At 39.0% G+C, this 21814-nt stretch overlaps 1 protein-coding gene and 1 long non-coding RNA gene across 6 annotated transcripts in view; one reads left to right on the top strand and one right to left on the bottom strand.

Annotated features, from left to right (window-relative positions):
* Ntng1 (netrin G1) overlaps positions 1-21814 on the bottom strand; it is a 321200-nt gene that overhangs the window by 6802 nt on the left and 292584 nt on the right. The gene's annotated exons all lie outside the window — the stretch shown is intronic.
* LOC141414949 (uncharacterized) lies at positions 1759-10449 on the top strand. The gene is made up of 4 exons (XR_012439966.1): positions 1759-2220; positions 4124-4226; positions 7135-7824; positions 9255-10449. It is a non-coding gene; the product is annotated as an uncharacterized lncRNA (long non-coding RNA).

Consider the following 21814-nt stretch of genomic DNA (forward strand, 5'->3'; position numbering starts at 1 on the left):
TTCTTCTTTCTGCCTACAAAGCAGACTGCTATGGTTTGAATGTTTGTCTCCTCCAAAATTTATGTTGACATTTAGGTGACACTGTAACAGTATTAAGGAGTGGGACCTTACACCTAGTGTAGTGACTCAAACCTGTAATCTTAGCTACTTGGGAGGCAGACTAGGAGGATCATGGTTTGAGGCCAGCCTGGGAAATTTGTAAGACTCCATCTCAATGATGTCTGGGTGTGGTGACACACGCTTGCCATCCCCAGCTACACAGGGAAGCACAAATAGGAGAATCATGGTTCAGGACAGCCCAGACATAAAGTAAAACTGTATCTCAAAAATGACCAACAGAAAAAGGGCTGGCAGAGTAGCTCAAATAGTAGTGTGCCTGCCTAGCGAGCATGAGACCCTGAGCTCAGCCCCCAGTACAGCCAAAAAAAGAAAAAAAATGAAGAGGGAACTTTAAGAGGTGTTCTCATGAAGGAACAAGTGCCAGTATTGTGGGAAATGGTCTGTGCCCTCTTGAACGCTCTCTCTCTCTGCCCTTTCACTGTGTTATAACTTAGCAAGAAGGCCCTCACTAGCTGCTGGCCCTTTGATCTTGGCTTTCTAAGCCTCCAGAATTTGAGTCCATAATAAGTATTCATTACAAATTAGTCTGTGACATTCTGTTATGGCAGTATAAAATGAACCAAGACAGAAATTTAATCATGGCACTCTTTTGCACAGAACTTCAGAATCCTCAGTACAAAGGTTCAGGCTTTGACCACCAGTTGGTAGGACTGGCATAAGGATGAATATCCACTAACACTCTTGCAGTATCTCCATTTCACTCTGCATGTACTTGTAGACTGAGGATCCAGCTGGGAATTTCAACCCAATGTGCAACTTTCAGTCATAACTCTCTTTATTTGGTGCCTTCTATGTTGTTGGCCTCAAACTGAAAATGGTGAAGTTATTTTGTGATGTATCTATTTTAAGCTTATTTAGACTTTCTCTTTATCTCTATTGACAGTCTAAACATGTCTTATCTCAGTGAATGGGAAGGTTCAATTTTAAATCTCTTAGACAACAAGTATTGGATGAAAGTTATTTGCTAGATATGATTCTTTTTGTTATAGTACATATATGACCCTTATGCATAGTAAACACTAATACTCCTTTGGTATTCTAAAGGATTTTGGAATTCTTTGGTATTCTAAAGGATTCCTTTCACTATTCATAAAAATTACTGTTGATGTGTCCAATGTAACACCACAACAGACTGAACACCCTGATGTTGCAATATTAGGAAAACTTTCAAGTGGGGTGCCCGGGATACTCTGTGGACTTTGACAAATGAGGTTACAGTATTAATGTGAGACTCAAATAGAGTTATGTGGCCAGAAGATGAAGTATGGAAAGACTGAAGTCAGCAAGGTGTTATAATAACTCTGATCACAGCTTTGGTAAGCAAGCTACAGTAGAAGGTAAATAAGCCTTCACAATAGCCATGATTTATAAAAACACTTAGAATTTCCATAGTAAAAGAATAGGAATGAGCACCACTTCTTCCTTGTTGACTCCTGTTGTTCAGGTTTTTCTTGAAACTTGGGCAAGGAGAATCACAAGGATGACACTAAATTTAGTTCTTCAATATTCGTGTGGGGGTCCTGGGGGACTGGTGGTTCTTGATCATCACATACATTTGTCCTTCCCATACTGCAATCTATTTTCAAAATGTGAATTATGAAATCATGATTGCTTTTCGTTCCTGGAAGGTATGGAAAAGCAGATCTAGAAATGGATCCCATGTGTTCAAAGGGGGCAGGCACCAGCCAGGACTTAGTATTGCTACTTGTTCTATTCTTTTTTTCTTTAACAACCCAAAGGGTCACTTATTCCCGTATGGTCATAATGATCTATTACATTACCAAAGGGAAGTTTTCTGTTCTGTTTGTGTTTTGTTCAAAGCTATCCATTTAGCCTCACCCCGTGAGTGAGCAATGCTGGATCTGTATTTATAGACTTGAAAGTTTCTCTTTTTGGCTTTGTCTCCTGCACTTCAAGGAATCGATGCAATGTGTTACCATGACAACTTTCCTTGATGGTTATATTAATAAAGTGACCTCTACCTTCACCACCTGATACAAGCCCAGGATTGCTGAGGAAAAGATGTTCCAAATTGTTCCTGTCCTTTGCAAAGAAACGTCAAAGAATGAATAACCTCCACCACGCAGGGTAATAACAAAGGTATGTGTGCTACATTCAAATCTGATTTAGACATTTGAGACTTGGTGGCAGGGAGCTGAAGAGCTGTGATTATGACCCACTTATATGACTTTTGTGGCTGTTTTACTAAGTTCTGAGAAGTGAGATACATTTAAAAGGAATGCACAGGTTAGATCCTCAGGTAGGGAAGAAACTTTGCAGACTATAACCTATTGGATGGTTTTGGGAATTGTAGGTACACTAACCGCCCTTCCTCCTCTCTTTCCCACTTATGTCTGGCCATGAGACATGGTATGGCACAGTGGGGAAAACATCTGTTATTAGCCATGAATCCTGAGTTAGTTCTGACTACTATCAGGTCTCTGTGAGGCCTTGGGCAGATCATAAAATTGTTCAGTGGCACCTATCTATCCATCCATCACCTATCTATCCATCCATCAGCTTTCCAGGCACAGTTTTAGATGATGGATACACAGTAGTGAGTCAGAGAAACATAGCTGTGCAGGTGGAGTGTGCATTTTAGTGACAATGATAATGTTAGGAAAAGGGTTTGAAATACACCTATCTAATACTCTCTTGAGTTTTACTATTTTCATAAAGGCAAAGAATTAGTAATTCTTTCCCTTTCTGATCACATGTGAGGTCTATTAAACTTCAACAGTATGAGTATTTGGTAATTGACTTTTTACTATAGTTTCTCTTGTTTGTTTGTTTTTTGATGTTACTGGGGTTTGAACTCAGGGCCTCACACTTGCTAGTCAGGTGCTCTACCACTTGAGCCATTCCACTAGCCCTTTTTGTGTTGGTTATTTTTGAGATAGGGTCTGACTTTTTGCTTGGACTGACCTGAACCATGACTCTCCTATTTGTGCTTCTCCATGTAGCTAGGATGACAGAGGTGCACCACTGTGTCCCATCATTGTTTGAGATGGGGTGTCTCACAAATGCTTTGCCTAGGCTGGCCTGGAACTACAATCCTGCCAATCTTTGCCTCTGAAGTATCTAGAATTACAGAATGAGACTCCAAACTAGGCTCTGGGTGATTATTTTTGTTTGATCTGTTTTACCTGTCAGTCTTATGTGGGACGTCATAGAACCAGACAGATCTTCCCCTCACATGCACTAACAGCAGGAGGTGGTACGAAGAGCACTGGGGTGGTACAAAGAGCTGCTGTATTCAAGTCCCGTCTCTGTGGATAATGGGTTGGGTGAACTTGGGGAAATCACTTAACCTCTTGGTGCTTCTCTTTCCTCACTTCTAAAGCAGAGATAATAGCACTTACCCTATTTACCTGCCTCAGGTTGTGGGAGCCTCAAGATGCTGTGGTACTAAAAAACATAAAACACAACTTAAGGAGACTCTGTTAACGTCCAGTTCTCCCTGTACTCCTCCTTAATGCTAAAAACTCAGGGTGGGAAAGTGATGTGCTAATTCAAATTTCTGTCGGAAAAATGAATCCATCACTACCCATCCAATTCAAGTGAGAAAGAAAGTGAATGCCCTCCCTCAAAGGCAGCATCTGTGTAGGTTCTGCAGGTACAAGTCTTGAGAGAGCCTGGGGTCAAAGCATGAAGCTCATGAATATTTGTATTCAATTGCTGTGAACTCCACAAAGCCTTGCAAGGTCACCTTGGAGTGACAGTGCCCATTTTCTCAGAAGTGACTTTTATACTTTAATTCATTGTGCATTCTCCTGTATGGGAGTACGTAAATAAAGTGTGTTTCCAGAGTAGCAAGGAGGGGCTGAGCTGGAAATCATCAGCATGTTTCCACTGCTGGTGGCCCACCCTCTGCCTTTTGTACAGTTGAAGGTGGAGGAGAGGTGGGAGAGATACTAGCAACGGACCAAAACCTGGAGGCCATCATGTGGAAGCACTCGTGAGGTCTAGCGCTGAACCTGTGCTCTGTGTCTCTATCCTTCAGGGACATTTCTACTGGTGGCATGATTGTCTCACTACGGCATCCAACCTGCTTGGTGTAATAAAGTCAAGGAATATGGCTGAAGAGGTTGCGAGAAAGTTGTCAGGTGGGTGGTCAGACATGTCTACTTCAACAAGTGCACAGGTTCTGACTTTACAGAGCAACCATTCTATCCTTGTTCATCTATTATCAAAGCAATATGGGAGTGATACTTTCTCTTGTCCAATCAAAGAAAACACTACTAATATCATACAAAGCCCCACTGATTTTAAAGGGGCCCATGTCTACAGGTCTACAGAATCCCAGCAGGCATGAAAGAGGTGACAGGTGATTCTGATGCAGGAGCAAGAGGTGCTGCCCAAACACTCTGACAGGTTTTGGTTTTGAAACCTGAGAAAAAGCCTCTGTTGATGTTGAGAATGAATTAATTCACTGAGAATACTACAAGCCGTAGGCTGGGCACCTTTCCCAAAGCAATCATTAATGATGTATCGAAATCCTATTTAGGTCAACGCCTTCAGACACAGACATAGGCAAGGTGCTCAGAAAAAACAGTGCTGAAAAATCACAGATTTTTCTCATTGAGTATCAGAAGAAGCACTTGTCTAGTTTAATAAAAAGGTGCAACCTCTACTCTTAGCTGAAGGTGAAAGAATGGCAGTCATGGGGGGAGGAGGGGGCATAGTCACACAGTGGAGATTCACATCAAGGTGGAGATTATTGTTCCCAAGTACTTGATATTAAGACAGAAGGAAAAACAGATGCAAAATGTTTACCCAGTATGTGCCCCCTAAGTACAGATATGTAGCTCTACCTAGACCTGATAAAATGAAAGTCTTAGCAAAAATACTGGAATAAGGCATAACAAAATGTGACCAGTGTTGGTTATGTATGGCTGGTTAAGAGTGCAGTTGATTTTAGTTATCTTACACTTTTTACTTCTTCCAAATTGCCTTGAATAAATAGTAATCTTTTAAAGATATTAAAAATATTAATGAGAGGAATTATTGTTCCTGGAGAAAATGAAACTATCTTTTACTGAAATGATAAAGTCAATTCATTTTAGAAGTAAATCATGCTATCATATTTTGCAATTTTTCAGCATTTGTGTTATTAATATATATTTCTAATAAGGTTATCAATCCAAAAATCCTAAGAAAGTCCTAGACACTGAGTCCTTGTCTTGGTAAAGCTGGAGGATGGAAGCAGCAGAGATTCTTGAGTTAATGGGATCTGTAGACTGATGGTCATTTCATAGGTAACTGGTATAGACTGAATCAAAATGGACCTTTTTTACCTTTTGAAGATGAAGCCACAATAATGATTGTGATTGAGTTTCCTACCACCTTTCCAGAAGAGGGGATCAAAATTGGATTTAAACTAACTTAAATAAAATCTATTTCATGCAACTGAAGTTTTCAGGAGATGCCGATCTGCCACCCTCCTACATGTTTGTGACATCTCTGTTTCCTCTTCATTGTGGTTGTATCTTACTATATAGTCTTGTCCCTGGTACTGAGTAGATGCTCAAGACATACTTATTAAACAATAAATACACAATAAATAAAGACATTTTTCCTTTGCCTCTTTCTTATATATACTTATATATATACTTACATATTATAAGTAAATAGCTAGCTAGTTAGGAAGCTAACCAGGTAGATAGAGGAGGAGAGTGGAGAGACACAGACACATATGGATATAAAGTAGATAGATTGGACAGTAGGAAATAGAAGGGATATTTTTCTGTAATTATGTCATTTTCATCACTAGGAGGTAGGAGATAACACTAGCTGTCAAGTGTGAAGAGTTAGGCATAAGTAAATGCTTTGAAGAGAAGAGTGAGATATTTGGCAGAGAAAGGGAAACGAAGCTGACTAAAAACACACAGATGTTCGCTGAGCAGAGTCCACAGTCCAGTTCAGGTTGGAAAACATGACTGTTCAGAGTTTTCCACATGTGATTTTTTATTATTATATTATCTGGTGTTACAGGGCCACTTGCTAGCTTGCAAGGCAGGTGCTCTACCACCAGAGTCACACCTCCAGCCCTCCAATACATGAATTCTTATTTATTTATTTACTTATTCATTATTTTATCATTTTTACATCTATTTACATGTATATACATTGTTTGGACCACCTCAGGGAAAACAATAACAAAAGGAGAATGGGGACTTGTATTAAGGTTTCTTCCTTCACTGATACAAAATATATAGGGGAAAAGGATAGAGGTGAGGGGAAGAAGCAAGGCTGACAGGTATTTTGAGATCAGCGTTTATAAGCAGTCCTGTCATTTTTCATTAAGCAAAATATATTAGCTCTTATTATAATCTGAACATTGTGAGCAATATGAAGGAGAAGAAGATGTGGTCCTGAGGCCCTGAAGGAACTCAGTGACTTTTTTTTTTTGTTACTGGAAAGGTGATTGCTTAAATTTGGAACCCAGGGAAGGAAAAGCCCAGAAGCCTAGATGCAGCTGTTTTTAGGTGAGGGTCGGAGAGTGGAGTGACCATGATAGGGACAGACAAGAATAAAAACAGAGGATCTGATGGTTTTTGAAATGATGTGGGAACCATGAAAGACAATCTGTACAGCCCCATATTGTGCTGAAGACAAATTTATAAAGCATCCTATATTCTGGCTAGAAGGCAGAACAATACCACAGGCCTTTGATATCCAGCTTTTAGGAATACAAGTGTCTATGGCTGAAAAGAGATAATTGTGTCATTAGTTCCAATGTGTGTGTGTGTTTTTTTTTTTAAAAAAACGACAGAATTTCAATGCCTTTGAGCACTTTATAAAGCTAAAATATAATTTGAAGCTCCTGTTTGTCAAGCTATAGCCAAATGTCTCCTTAGAGACTTAATTTTTCCTATGTATACTTGGCAGGAATGTTCTAAATATGGTCTAAGCCCTTTTAGGATTTTTAAACAGCCGGGATATTTAAGTATGAAAAATAGCTACTGAAATCACATAGCAGTAACTATCCTTAATGATTTTTTTTTTCCTCAGGAATCACTCTAATTCACTTTTGTCTGCTGTGGCCTTGCTGTCACCATAACCACCTCCTGACAATGTCAAACCAAGTCTTTGGAGGTGATTTTATAATGTCAGGATGAAACAAAGCCAGTTCCCTGTTAATGCCAATGTCAAGACAAAATGAATCGGTGTCAATAAATTCAAGGTGAGGAAAACAACATCATGGAATCAAGAGAATGTGCAAAACAATGACAGGAGTCATTTAGGGATGACTGACTCCAAGTAAAAATGACTGCTAATTTAAAAAAATGTATTTGTTACTGCACTGGGGACCAGACATTGAAAATTTTCTACAATATGTGAGTGAGATTAAGAAACGACAAAGAGGTTACAATTATAGGCGAGTCCTAAGCAGACCTTTTCAATCATGTCATTGCTGACCATTGCACCTCATCCATCAATGATTTTCTGAGATCCAATTTGAACTGCAAAGTTTAGTATGTTATTGTTTCCTGTGGTCCTATCCAAAAATCTGGGCTCAGATACTGACATCACCGCTTGCAGCTCGACAGTCTGCATTTCTGAATCTCCCTTTTTTAATCTGTGAAAAAAGGCCATCTCACCGGGCTGTTGTGAACAGGAGAGATGATTCAACTCAAATTATTATGACGTGGTTTGGAAGTCCTACGATAAGAAGGCAGACGGTGAGAGTCGCAGACACAGGTAATGATTATCAGTTCATGTATTTACATCTCATAGGTAATGCAGCTTCACACGGTGCGTATTCGTGTGCCTTCTAGTACACTTTGCATCATCATTAGTAATTTCCAGTTTCCATGGTGCTTACTAAATACGTGTCAATTTGAATATAAAAACAAATTTCACTCCTATCATTCCTTTGGTGAGAAAACAACTGCTTACCTGTTGGAAAGGTTGTTCATTTTTCTTTAATGAAGTGAAAGCCAGAAAAAAAAAAACCTTCTTATTTTAGCAAAAGTTTGACAGGGATGATAGACAAACTTCACCAGTAATGTTAAGTTATTCGGTGCCAATGTAACTTTACTAACACTGAACTTCCAACATGAGACAGAAGGAAAGGCACATAGTCTTCTCTCCTAATATCCAAAGGAACCTTTTCTAAGCTGGTTGAAAAAAAAGAGTGTGGAACGCAGTGTGAAAAGGGGCAGTGGGGTCTTTGCAGGTGTCCAGAGGGACATCTGAAGGAGACGTTTGAAGGCTCATAGAGCAAAGCTGTGGTGTCTCAGGAGAGGAGTGTGCTCTTAGACCAAAATCAGTCTGGCAAGAAATGTGTGGAAGCTGTGCCTTTGGGGACATCGGGTCCAGACATGGAAAGAAACAAAAATCATCAATTAGTTTGGATACATTTGGGAGGCTGTGCACATTATTTGAAATCCAGCGAAAAGATATTATAGCTGCTCTTTGAAGCAAACTAAAACAGACCAAGGTTAGATTAAGCAGTGATGAATTAAGATTGGGTGGACTCAGGAAAGAGGACAGGCTTTTAAGTTATCTTGTTATAACCTTTCACTTCCCTCCATGTTTTTTCTTATGTTTTGAATCTATGTACTTTTAGGTTAATAAGGAGCTATTCTAGAATTTGAACTCAGGAAGGATAAAGATTTTGACTGTTACATTCTTTGGTATGCAATGCTTAGAACAGTGCTTTGTAACAGACTGTACTCAGTGAATATCTGAGTATTTTTGAGTGAATGAATAAATGAATTATATAGAAAAAAAATCCATCCATATCCATCACTTCCTTTCTGCTTCTAAAATAGTCTCCCAACTGTGTCTGTTCTTTCGCCCCTAAATTCAATTGCACACAAGTGCTACAGCCAGATTTAGTTTCCTCGGAAAGTGTTTTCACAATACTTCTTACTCACCTGCCACCTTCAGTGGCTCCCCACTGCTAATTGGACAACGCTGTAGTCAGGATCCCCCCACAATGTGATCAGAACCGTCCCATCATCGCTTTTACTCCACAACCTAAATGCTCTCCTGCTAGCTAATGTACTCACATGCACACACAGAATTAAAATTAAATGATGTCTTTACATTTTACATATGTAAATCTCACTGAATATTTCCAATAACCTGGCAGGATAGATATTATTATTATTTCCATTTTATAGGAGATCTTTGGATCTTACCCAAGATACCGGCTCCCTAGCAGCTGAGCAGCAGAGATAGAACGAAGATTGATGCCTCTCTGACTCTGAAGCACTGTCTGTGTTGGCCTTCTGTCTCTTCACTGCTACCTGCTCATTCCTGAGTTGGTGACTCTGTTCCTAATGTGTCCTTCCATAACCTCTCCACCCATTCTTCAAGGTCACCTCACAGGCACCCCCTGCCATGAAGACTTCCTTGACTGTCTTCACCTGCAGATGCTATCCTGCCTTTGAAGCCTCACGGCAGATGGTCTAGACAGGGATGCAGACACAGATATAAATGTAGATGTTCTTTGAACAGCTTGGATTTAAACCTTGGTTGCACTAAATAGTATCCAGATGATCTTATGTGCACCATTCGACCCATCTTTGTTTCATTCATAAAATGGATAGTTTAATACCTGATGTCCTCAAAGACTATTAATGTAGACTAGATGAGCGAACACACCTAATGATATGCAGCAGTGCCTGACATACAGAAAGCTGTTCAGTAAATGCTAACCTTGCCTGGACTTTTCTAAACCTACAATAAACACTCCTTCCCACTGTGTGTTTCTTGTCTCCTCAAATAAAATATGAGCAATCTGAAGGCAGGCCATTATCTTGTATATCCTTTTATCCACATTGACCAGGTGTTTGTCACAGGAGAGGGATCACTCAACAGTGGTAGAAACCTCTTTTATCTTTGCATCCTTAAACATTTTTTAATCTTTGGATCCTAAGCATATACTTTTCTTTTTCTGGCACATAGCAGGAGATTCTCAATGACTTCTTACTTTCCAGTGATGATTTGTGAACAACTTCTGCATTTCCAAGGTAATGGGAAGAATAAATCATTTCTGAGAACATAATTGCAAAAACTAAGAGTTTTTGTCACTGCCTTTAAGTACTGGTTTCAGAAAAAAACCTTTCACTTAACAACTTTTCATATCTTGAGCTTGCGTTTCTGGAGTTGTGCCAAGATGAGCAGTCTAGAGAGATGGGCAAAGATGACAGAAAAGGAGGGGAGATACGAGTGTGAGGGAAATGCCCACGAGAGCCCACCCACAGGTATGATGCCTGTCCCACTTGGCAGGCGTCAACAGCTGTTTCTTTTGCAGATAGTGACCACATTGAAAGTTTAAAACCTTCAAGACCTTACACTAAACTGTATCTTGGATTTGGCCTTTATCTAAGCTATTTTATTCCAGGGATCAGAAAAATGAATGATTCTCACATAGACCCCATAAAAAAGGTACAAAAGGGGTGAGAAGCAGATTCTCCACTTATTGCACTACCCAAATTAGCACTCAAATTTGTCCTGAGACGAATTAAGACCCTACACCCCAACACTGATCTTGCCACTAGGTGTGCTCTTTAGCTTGCTGAGTGGTCTCACTTGGTTTAGCTTATCTGGTATGATCTTCCAGGGTCCTGGTGGTTTTTACACCCAGTTGTTCCATGTAAGGTCTCTTGGTTGATCTAAAGTTCTTTGCTCCCATTCACCCCATGTTTCCTGGGTTTCTGCCACCTGTCATCATAGCATTAAATCATTTATAAGCATCCGATTTCCACACAGTAATTGCTTTTTTTACAGTAGGTGCCCCTGACCCATACAGCTTTTGAACATCACTCCAGCCTTTTATGATCTGTTGCAGACAGTTCTCTGACCTGTTTAATCAGACAATCCCTTTGTGGTAATAATGTTGCAGTTTATAACTATTTATGCTTGTCAAATCTACCTACAGTTCAAATGCTCTAGCCCAAAGACCAGCCTACGGTTGGCTTGGCAGGGTAGTTATTCACAGGTTGCAAGGAAAGATTCAAATGGGCTTCAAAAATACTAACTTGGTAGAAACAGGATGACTCTGTTTTTCAGATGTGGAAGCCAAGACTCAGAGGTTACTTACTGTGCAAAGATTCCACAGTTTGTCACTTGAGGAGCCAAAATGGGACTCTAGGTCTGTGCGACTCTACAATTTTTCTACATTGTGGGAAGAGGTTTTTCTGAGCACAAAGCCGATGCCTTTGCTTGTCAAGTAGTGGGAAAGAAACACACAACTCAAAGGATGTTGAGTTGAGGGCAAGAGTGTTACACTTAAATTTTGAACTCTTTGCTATCACTCATTGCTTTGATGTTTTAGAAAATAATTGTTAGATGTCTCCTTTTTTATAGTCTAGCAAGAATTTTTATATTTTTAAAACAACTGCAAATTTCCCAAATTCACCAAAATGGAAATGTCTGTAAAAATGAATACATGGCAATTTCCATATAAGTATTGCTAATATTTAGTGTTACTGATGATACAAATAAAGAAAAAAGATAGTAATTTAACAAATGTATGGAAGTGACTGCTAAGGACAAAATCTGAGCCCTTGTCTCATATAGAACAAGTAGCAAACTGATGGAAAAAAACTTGGAAAATATACATTTTGGATTTTGACAATTTTCTGTTGAGAAGTTTTAGATTTTCTTTGATGTAATGCTTAAATAGCTAAAATGCTTTAATTACGATTATAGATTTTTTTTGCTATTTTAAATTCATCAATTTTACTTTCTGAGAACAAGTGGAAAAAACAAATGTACCATAAATTGAAATTGTGTCTTTTTTCTATCATTAAATACGTAATAAGATGAAAATTTATGACCAAAATTCAGTTAGTAAAGAAGAGTCGTGCAAAATTTCAAGATAAATGAATTTTTATGGCCAAATGATAAGCTGTATAATATAGATTTAGTTTACAATGCTAACATCAATAGATCCTAAACTGTACTTCCAAGAGCAATTAAGTGAGAATAATGGGAAAAGACTGGATGACCAAATGAAAAAAAATAAAGGATTTTCAGTGATTTCCACCCCTTATCATTTTATTTCCTAAAAAGCCCATCATGAATTCATATCAATGATAGGTATTTGACTAATGACATCAAAACACATGATCAATACTTGCTAACTAGGCTCAGAGAATAGCTCCAAACATTCTTAATTGGAAACCAGTTAAGGCACATTGAAAACCTGAGCTGGCATGGGGAATGGGAGAGAAGACATCTAGGCTTCCTGGTTTCTTTGATGATGGATCTAAGAGACAAATGGAGGTGGCTTTCATGGGTTGTCTCTTATCCATGATTTTGAGAAATAGAAAGAATTGTAGAGTCACACAGAATTAAAGTCACAACTTGGCTTCTCAATTTGCTGGATGTGGGATTTTGGCATAGAAAGTAATCTCCCTGAGTCTTGGCTTCCACATCTGCAAATCAGGCATGCCATTTTTTTAAATTTTTATTTTACCTAGTTTGATAGTTTTGAAGATGAGCATAGATTACCAACCTATAAAGAGCTACCAAAAAATGGTAAAGATTTTGACTCTAGATACATTTCCACGACATGAGACATCTAGCAAGTCATAAGGTAATGTGCAATCTGTCCACATGGTGAGGACAACACAAAGAAGAAAAATATCTTTGTTATAAACCACTCCAAAATTTAGATTTAATACTGAGTTTCTCAGCAAAGGTAGGCCCAGGCTGACAGATACAGAATCCATCCATTTTTATTACCTGTTTTGTTCCTAGCACCTCTCACTTACACTACCGTTTTCTTGTTGGCTCCAAGCCTACCTTCCCAATTGCTTCCTTACAACCCATCATCAACAGTAGAGTTCTTATGTTTTCATTTAAGCATCCACATCACACCGCTCTCCTGCCAAATATCCACTGTGCTTAGACTAAACCCTACATCTCTTGATCTGGATTCAGGGATGGTGATCAAGTGTCAACCTCCCTCATCAGTCACCTCCCTCTCACCAGTCCAGACACACTCAACTTCCTTCCATTTTCTGAATCTCCTTCTTGACTTCTGGCTGTGGCAGGAGGTGTTTCTTCCTTCTGAATGGTGGGCTTTTCCTTACCACTTGGGTCTCAGCTGAAGTGATACCTTCTTAGAAGGGCTTTTGCTGAGTACACAGTCTGCAGTGGTCTCTGGCCACTATTTCTTCCTTTACTCATTTTCCATGTCCTCTCACTAGCAGATGAGGGGAGACAGAAAAGTATAACTCAAGTTGCTCAATATCTATGTCTGCCTTCTTGCCATGGTATCGTCAATACCTAGAACAGGTGCTGGCAATAGAATTCATGCTGGATACATATTTGCTGAATAAATTGAAGGCTTCTGTAACTGTTTCACCCAGCACCCATCCTTCAAGGGCCTAACAATAGCAGAGGACCAGTGGATTTTGCAAAGGCTCTTTTTGGCTGGGATGGATTTTAATTGCTCTTCTACTTTGGGATTAGATAAACCTTTCTGACCTTCTGGGCTTTGAAACCCAATGAGAACTATTGAACACAATTAGCATCCGGGTGGCCAGAGCTTCCAGACACTCTAGAGTTAAAGATCACAGAATGTGTCGCAGCTGTGTTGTTTTATGCAGCTAAACTTGCTCCAGGGGAATATTATGCACTTGGCAATCCAGCGAAAATTCCCCTCAGAGAAGGGATCACTCCTCATGATGGATGGACAGTTTCCAGCATTGGTTTCCATAGCTAGGCTACCTCCTAATTTCTAGGTTGGTAAAGAAGCAAAAGCTGAAGAAGGATGTTCTGCTGTCAAAAAAAGAATCTATCAAATAATTACAGCTATTATTTCACATAGCGCTGCCTTTTTCCAGGCAGTGCAGCCAAGATGCTGGGAATATAAATATTCGTAAGAAGTCAATATTAAACCATGGGCCAGAAAGGAAATCATTTCAGACCCCAAATAGGAAACTATTGGATTTCTTTGTGTGGTTTAATTGCCAAAGTTACTCCAAAATGGAAAATTAGTCCTGCCTGGTAAAATACTCTCTTGGCACTCAGAAGGCAAGTTAAGATGAAGTCAGTTCAGCTCTTCCTGACAAGAGAGCAGAGAGGCGATGTCATGGTAAACGAGGTTGCTAATGACCGGCGAGCATACGGGCCATGACCTGTCAGCGTGGCAGGCACAGGGGGAGGGGTGGGCACAGCACAGTCCTGTGGCACTAGGCATGAGCTGTTTCATGAAGCTTGTGACAAGAACCAGGACCCACCATCTGAGACTCTGAAACTCTGCCACTGATGAGACCTGGGCCTCTGCCTGCACACTCCTTGCACTGAGTACTGTTTTTAGAGGGGCTTCTCCCCTCCCATAGGAAATTATTTTCCGGTCTCAATGTTCTAAAATTTAAAAAAAGGAAAAGAATGAAGAGAAATCAGAAAGGAAAGGAAAAAGGAGAAAAAGAAAAAGAGCCACAATTGTCCTTTTTATTTCATAAATTCATTTGTACTCCCAACCCATCTATTGGGTTGGGAAGGGGAGATACTGATTGGTGATTTAAGATTCCCCCACTGGAAAATCCACAAGCAAATAATTTGCACTGTGAGTACACAGCTGGCTCTGTTTTAAAATGCTGTTGTGAACACTTTCAGTCTGTGTTCCAAACCCCTGCTTTGGAACAGCTCCTTTGTGCCACGTTCTTGGATACAGCGCTGTGTTCCAGAGGTGTTTTAACAAATTCTCCCCGCTGGCTCCCTGCTAGAGTCACTGCATAATGGATTTTGTCAGGAGAAACTACTGATGAGGCTGCTACTTCCTCCCCCTCCCCCACAAAGTATCATTAATCTTGACTGTGAATAATTCCGAATGACTTAACTGAATACAAATAACCTTGACCTGAAAAAAATGTAAACATATATATGTATATATTGTATATGTATTATGTCCATTTCCCTCTTGGCAACTTATTTTCTACCCTGCCTTGTTTCCACCCCCACCTTTTCCTTCCTGTTTTGAGGCTGACATCTCTGAACACTGGCGAGGGTATTTTCAAAGACTCTCCAACAACCACAAATGCAGAGAATAGGTTCTTCAGAAAGTCTGTATTCTATTTTGAGGCTGAATGAATAGTATAATCTGAAGCGAGTGGCCTTTATGTTAGGAAAAACAAAACAAAACACAACAGAGAACCTGGGTTTTACACAGGGATATATGAATAAAGTCACTGTAGTTGTACCTAGGATCAAATTAAATGCAATTTCTATCTCTCATTGAAGAACGTTCTTACGTCTTTGTAAAGTTGCAAAGGAAGGAAAGCAAAGAACTATAACTTATTTTTCCTCTTGGATACACTTCAGATAATAATAGACAGAACCAATGTGTATATCAAAATCCAGCAATGATATTTCTCAGATGTAGAAGAGAAAAATAAAATACACAATATACATTGAAAATGAATTTTGAAGCAGCGTCCATCCAATTTCCTAAACCGTTTTGATCCTTTATGAGATTGTAGGAAGAAGGAAAAAATTAGACAAAAATTAAATTTTATTCCTTGCCAGGAAACAATGTTTCTAACTTGAAAATGAAGCTTGCATCCAACAAGCAGGACTCCACATACAGGAGAACTACAGAAATTGGAGTGTTACATCTAGCCCACTTGTATCTGGCATGCAACAAAGTTATGCAACGAACGGTCATATGGAAAACGGTAACTATGGGAGTGTGATAATGATAATGGTAAGACATGATATGTTTCTTTCTTTTTTTTTTTCTCCTGCAGCTGTTCAGCTTCAAAAAGGCCATCAGGATATTTTTTTCCAGTAATTGTTTCATGAAGATTGTTAATATATGAATTAAATGAATTTGCAGGACTTTAAAAAGGAAGCAGTAGACATTTGTTCATTTCTGTCTATATCACAAATGATACCTATTTTTTAGTCTTAAGTCAGATGGTCAATGAAAGCAGTGACCTCAATAATAGCCAATGTAATTACCTACTTTATTTTCACTGAAATTGAAACTTCATTGAAAATAATTTTGTCTCTTAGTTTATTTATGGTGAAAAGTGCTTTTTACCTTTTGAACTTTAAGACTACTGGGCTGGATATAATGGCTAGAGATCTCCTTTAATCACCTCTAATGGCTCTGGAGTAGGCTGAAGTTAAATTTAAAACAGTATAGAGTTCTTCTGCTTCCTCTAGACTGGCAGTTCCCTTAGTTTAGCAGATTGTCACAGGGGTGGCATAATGGTGGAACTAATGTGTCATTCCCATTAATTTGATTGAAAGTAAAGGGGATTTCAAACCAGTTTTTCATTGTTCTCTGTGTTTTAATATTTGACATTAGAGATATGATGAATAACAGTCCCAAACTTTCAGATGAGAACACGTTACAATTGAGTCTATCTGCACTTGGGCTATTAGAGCAAGTGAGATCAATTAACAACAATCTTTTCCTCTAACACTGGGGATAAAAACATACCATATTGAGGATGCAACCATTTTCTAAAAAGGATTCTGGGAGATACAAATAAAAAAAAAAAAAAGGCTTCAAGAAAATTTCCTTACATTACTCATAACACAAAAAAACCCAGGAAATTAATGTTCTGCTTTTTAGATATTTTGGCAAAGTATTAGATTTGTAATTTTCTAATACATTAAGAGGCACACACATCCGCACACTATAAACTCGTAAGTCTTCAGGTATAAATAATTTATTCTGGCAGCTTATATATGATGCAAACTGTACCATTTTAAAAAGAATGTTGCAATTTTCTTGTTATAAAAAATAAAAAATAGTTACTAGAGAAAATAAATGAATAGCACTTTCCAGCTCACTCAAACAAGAAAACAAACCCCAAACAAATCTGTGTGCATCTTAGAACATCACATTACTATCTAATCAACAAAAGTATGTTATACTTAATCATAATTTTAAACAAAATTCCAAAATTCTTTATTAATGGACCACAATAACAAATGCAATGTAGCCATGTGGGTTGAGTGCTCAGATGTCTATGCTTCTAGCACCAAACATGGTGCCTTGCACACAGGTAAATGTACAAGGGACAAATGGAATTCTAATGCATTACTTCTAGACTTTTCCAAATATGTGATTCTCTCCATCGTTGAAATATTGTATCAGGGTTTTGATACCAAAAAGTCAGAAATTCATAGTAAAAAATAAGCTGAATGATTGATAGATAGATGTTTCCTTCCAATTTGGATTCAGCCTACTGGTTTTCTTTCTCTCTAAAAATGCTTTTCTAATGAAAGGGAACAGACTGGAGCAATTCTATGTGTACATACGAAAAGCAAGACAAAAAGGATTGTGCTGGCCAGAATGCTTGAGTCTTAAGATTTGTATCTTCTCCAAATAATACAACTTAGATGTACCAGTAATTCTAATCATGATAGAACAAACAGAAAGCCATTTTATAATGTATGAGGATAGGGTTGTATGTAGCAATTCTGCAGAAGAATTATTCATTCATCTTTACATTGATTATAGGGGCAATACCAAATGTGTAGTTTCATAGACCTAAACCCAATCATTCTAGAATTTTCTTGTGGCAATCTCTTTGTAGTAGACCTCTAACAGCTAATGGTCCCTCAAAGCACGAACACCGTCCAAGCTGGAGATTTAAGTCCTGCATCATGGTGTGTAAGCAACCGTACTGTATTGCATAGCCAGACAAAGTTATTTACAGACTAATATGAAACCCAATGGAATCACTAACCCTGGGTTATACGGTTCCCTAGTCGGAATAAGATATTACAACCTACTTCGGAGTAGAGGATTGGATGGAGTGCTGTGTGGTGTCTGAATGGTGGTGTCTTAAAGGCTATTAAGTTCAGCTGAGTGTACCAGTAAGCAAGCTGATTGGGCCTCTTGGTGGGATCACTCTCTTCTGGTGAGAGCTCTCTGAGAGGCTTGGCTGATTCACCTAACCAAGAGAGTTCCTGTACTGCCAGGGTCCCAAGGATTAGATATGGACCTATGACAGACTCCAACATCAGTCTAGGTGAGAGGGAACTTTTTGTTCTTGTGTCTAAATCCCATTCGCTCTCCAAAAGTTTCAAAGTAGGAATGCAGGCATATGGTTGGTGTCCAGAGAGTTTTAATTTTGTTAAACCTAGGGAGTCTATAGCCAAGCAAGCCTGTAGTTTATCAGATGAGTCCACGGAGGGCAGTAAGTCTGTCTGTGGTCACTCATTTTAGTATTTTATCCTATGCTGATCTGCTCACTCCACTTAAAGCCCCAGTGACTCCAGGAAGCCTTTCACTGACTTTTTTTTTCATGATATTTTGCCATTCATTAATTATCCCCCTTTTCATGAAAATGGGTTTTAGTTCTTAAGATGAAATAACCAGCCCTCTTCATAATGAGTTATCCAAAGGAATATTTCTATCCCATTTCAAAGTGAACTCATCTTTCTGAACCTCATTTTAGGACTATTCCATGTTTCAAAGACCCCGTTTTCAACATCTGCAGTCACCCTATGAATCCATCTCTACTTCTGCTCACACACCCTTCTAGAACAGGTGACAGGCACGGGACACAGAACTGAGACAGTGTGTCTGCCACCAGCAGCTAATGATTTGATGATGAAGAGAATTCTTGCCTTTCCTTGTCTCCAGGGCAACGGAGGGAGTCTGACCATGTAACACGGACATGACATTGTGAAAGTTGCTGCTACAACAAAGGCTCTTCCACATATTGTGCTTGCCATGCCCTCCAATGCTGTCACGTCATTTCACAGAAATGGCTGCAGTGCAACAGCATTAATTCCATTTCACCACAGAGCTGCCTTGCAGACTCACTTTGTAGTTGTCCTGCCTTTTTGAGAACACTGGACCCTCAAAGTGAATCAGGTATTTATTACTTTTTTATAAGCACTAACACGTCCATTGAAGAACAAGCTACTGCTTTAGAAGACGTGGACACCTTCCTGTTTCTGGCATTCAGAATTCAGATTCATGATCCTAAGGAGGCTCACGCTAGGCTACTGGACATCATGAATAATGACTTTTATTGCTTCTAAAATTCATCATGCACGTGTCTGATGTTCAACAGTCTTCCTTATTTCACTTCACCCTGGCTGCAGCCCTCCCAATCACTTAGTTACCATTGCACAGGGCTTGGCACATAGGACTTGTGCAATGGATATGTGTTGGTGTGGGCTGAAAAGGAAAAGAAACTAGATTGAGCCTCATTCTTTCTCTTCTAATTTCATGATCTCAGAAAATTCGTTCCAACTTTCTGTGTGTCAGGATACTCATCTGTAAAATGCAGAAAGTGATTTCTGTTCTAGAGATGTTACAAAGATTAAATATGATGTCATAAAATGTCCCCCATGATAATGGTAGTGGAATGGGGTTATCTTTTTGTTTTTCTCACACATTATCCTGTGACTAAATATATGGTGACTATTTATGTATGCTATTTCCTTCTTTGGGGGCAGCAATTTCTGAAGTGACATAGAGTCTACTAATTGGGCCACAGTTTGATGTTTATTTATTTAAATTTTTGACAGCATTGAGAAATTGGTCACAAAATTTGAGTGGTATTTTCATGTGAAAAAGACATATTTGGCTTGAATTTGAATTGCACGATTTGAATCCTTAGAATGACTGCTCTTTTTTTTTTTTTTTTTTTTTGGTTAATACTTTAGGTCTATGTGAGCATACAGGAGCTGCATATCAAGTGTTGTACGTTATGGCAGGTTCTTCTCTTTGCATGCACCTAAGCATCAACCTGTGAGCTGGGAATCTAACTTGCTTGCTCCAAGTGTGCATGATGGACTACTTGTTGGTTCAGAGAAATAAATTCATTATACATAGAGGGCAGTAAATAAACATTTGCTCCTGTTGGCAGAAGATGAAGTGATAGTGAGAGAAAGTTAGGAACCCTTGTCATTGATGCTTTTATCCAGAGGGCTCTTTCTCTGTTCTGCTGTACTGTTTATGTTCACATTAACAAGCACTGGGGGGTGTTTCTACCTCACTGAAAGCAAACTGATCCTGTAGCTAGGCTGTGGTCTAGGATCAGAACAATGCATGCTCCTGTTCCCCCTCCCAGCTCTAATGGAGGGTTCAACTTAAAGTGGTCTACTTTGGAGCCACTGCAATTTATTCACATGGCATAGGGACAACAAGTCAGATCTACATCCTGGTTTTATAACTGCTCTATCACCCATTTGGTTTGAACAAATTAAGCTCTCATCTATAAAATGAGTCTACTAGGACTTCCTTGCAGGGATATTGGGAGAGTAAATTAAATCAGATGTGTGACATATCCAAGCATGCTGAGAGCACATGATGTGTTTGTCACTGAAATATTTTTGAATTAATTTATAAAGTGTTTATAACATGGATGCATTTATTTGTAAGAGTCCAGCCTATTTCCCCGCATGGTATCCATCTTTCCTGCTTATTAAAGTCATGGCAGTTCGAAAAGAAAGACAGTCAGCAGGAAAAACTTAAGTACATTGAATGAAAAAAAGTTGGACTTATGCTGAACTGAATACTCCCCTAGGGGGTTTGGTCATGATCTCTAGTGATGTTTTCAAACACACTCTTCAGTGTGTAATGATATTCTTGTAGCTGGAAACTAGAAACATGCTGAGGGAAAGAAAAGATCCCCAGTGAACTCCTGTCTTCTCTTGAAAGGAAATGTGTTTGCAGTGTCCTTTTTGACTGTCAGTTTCTGGATGAAGTTTTAGCAGAAATTCATGCTCTAAAGGAACATTATTTTCTGTACTGATGTTACATTTGCAACTAGGAGCAGGTAGGGCCTCATCATCTTGATTAAAGAGCAACACCTTTACCTTTGGATTTATCAATGAATGAAGTTGACTGTACTGTTTTGCAAAATAATATAATTCTAATTTGAAATTAGACACAAGAGAGAGCTCTTTCTTTCGCTATCCACTATGCTGACCATTGTTTTGAGACACTAAATTACAGTCAGGGAAGTACTGCACAGTTAATGGAACCTCCATACTCTTGCTCACAGTACCCAGAAGGAAGCAGTCAAAAATCTTGAGTAAGGCTCAGTACTCAATACTCTGTAGAACTTAGTCATCTCCTCTGGACTGGAGATGTCAGCTGCCTCCTGAGTAAAGGAAGAACATTCAACTTCTTTTGTTTAGGGCACTACCACTCCTCATTAAATTATAGAACTTTAAGTAATCCAAGAGTAAGAACTCCGTCTACCGTCAGTGACTTCCTACCTTCCTTTGATGGTCACTTGTAATTAATTACCTTGCTAAATACTGCTTAGAACCAACATTTGTGATTTGGACTTCCATTTACAGATATAATGATTCTCACCAACAACTGCAAATCCTTCTCAGCTCTTCACCAAGGTTTTCTACTGGCATTTGCTTATAGCAGAGTCATACCAATAATAGCTATCATTTATGGGGCTTATTATACCCCAGGAATCATGCTCAGTAGTTTATAAGCAGTTCATTTAATTCCCTGACATCCCTATGAGGCATAATCATCATTTTTAGGAAAGTGGACTCTTAAGACAGAGAGGTTATTTATTTGCTCAACAGTGTACACTTAGTAAGGGGCAGGATTCCAACCACTATATTAGAGAGAGCTACTCAGCTAGAATGGACCAAGAATAATGTCCAGTTTCCTATACAGAAAGAGCTATTAGGAGGGCCCTATATGCTTGGAACAGGAAACTCCACATCACTGTATGACTTCATGTGTTTTCCTGAAATCTCCTTAGGTTTAATA

The sequence above is a fragment of the Castor canadensis genome, chromosome 12 (genome assembly GCF_047511655.1).
Source record: "Castor canadensis chromosome 12, mCasCan1.hap1v2, whole genome shotgun sequence".
NCBI lineage: Eukaryota > Metazoa > Chordata > Mammalia > Rodentia > Castoridae > Castor > Castor canadensis.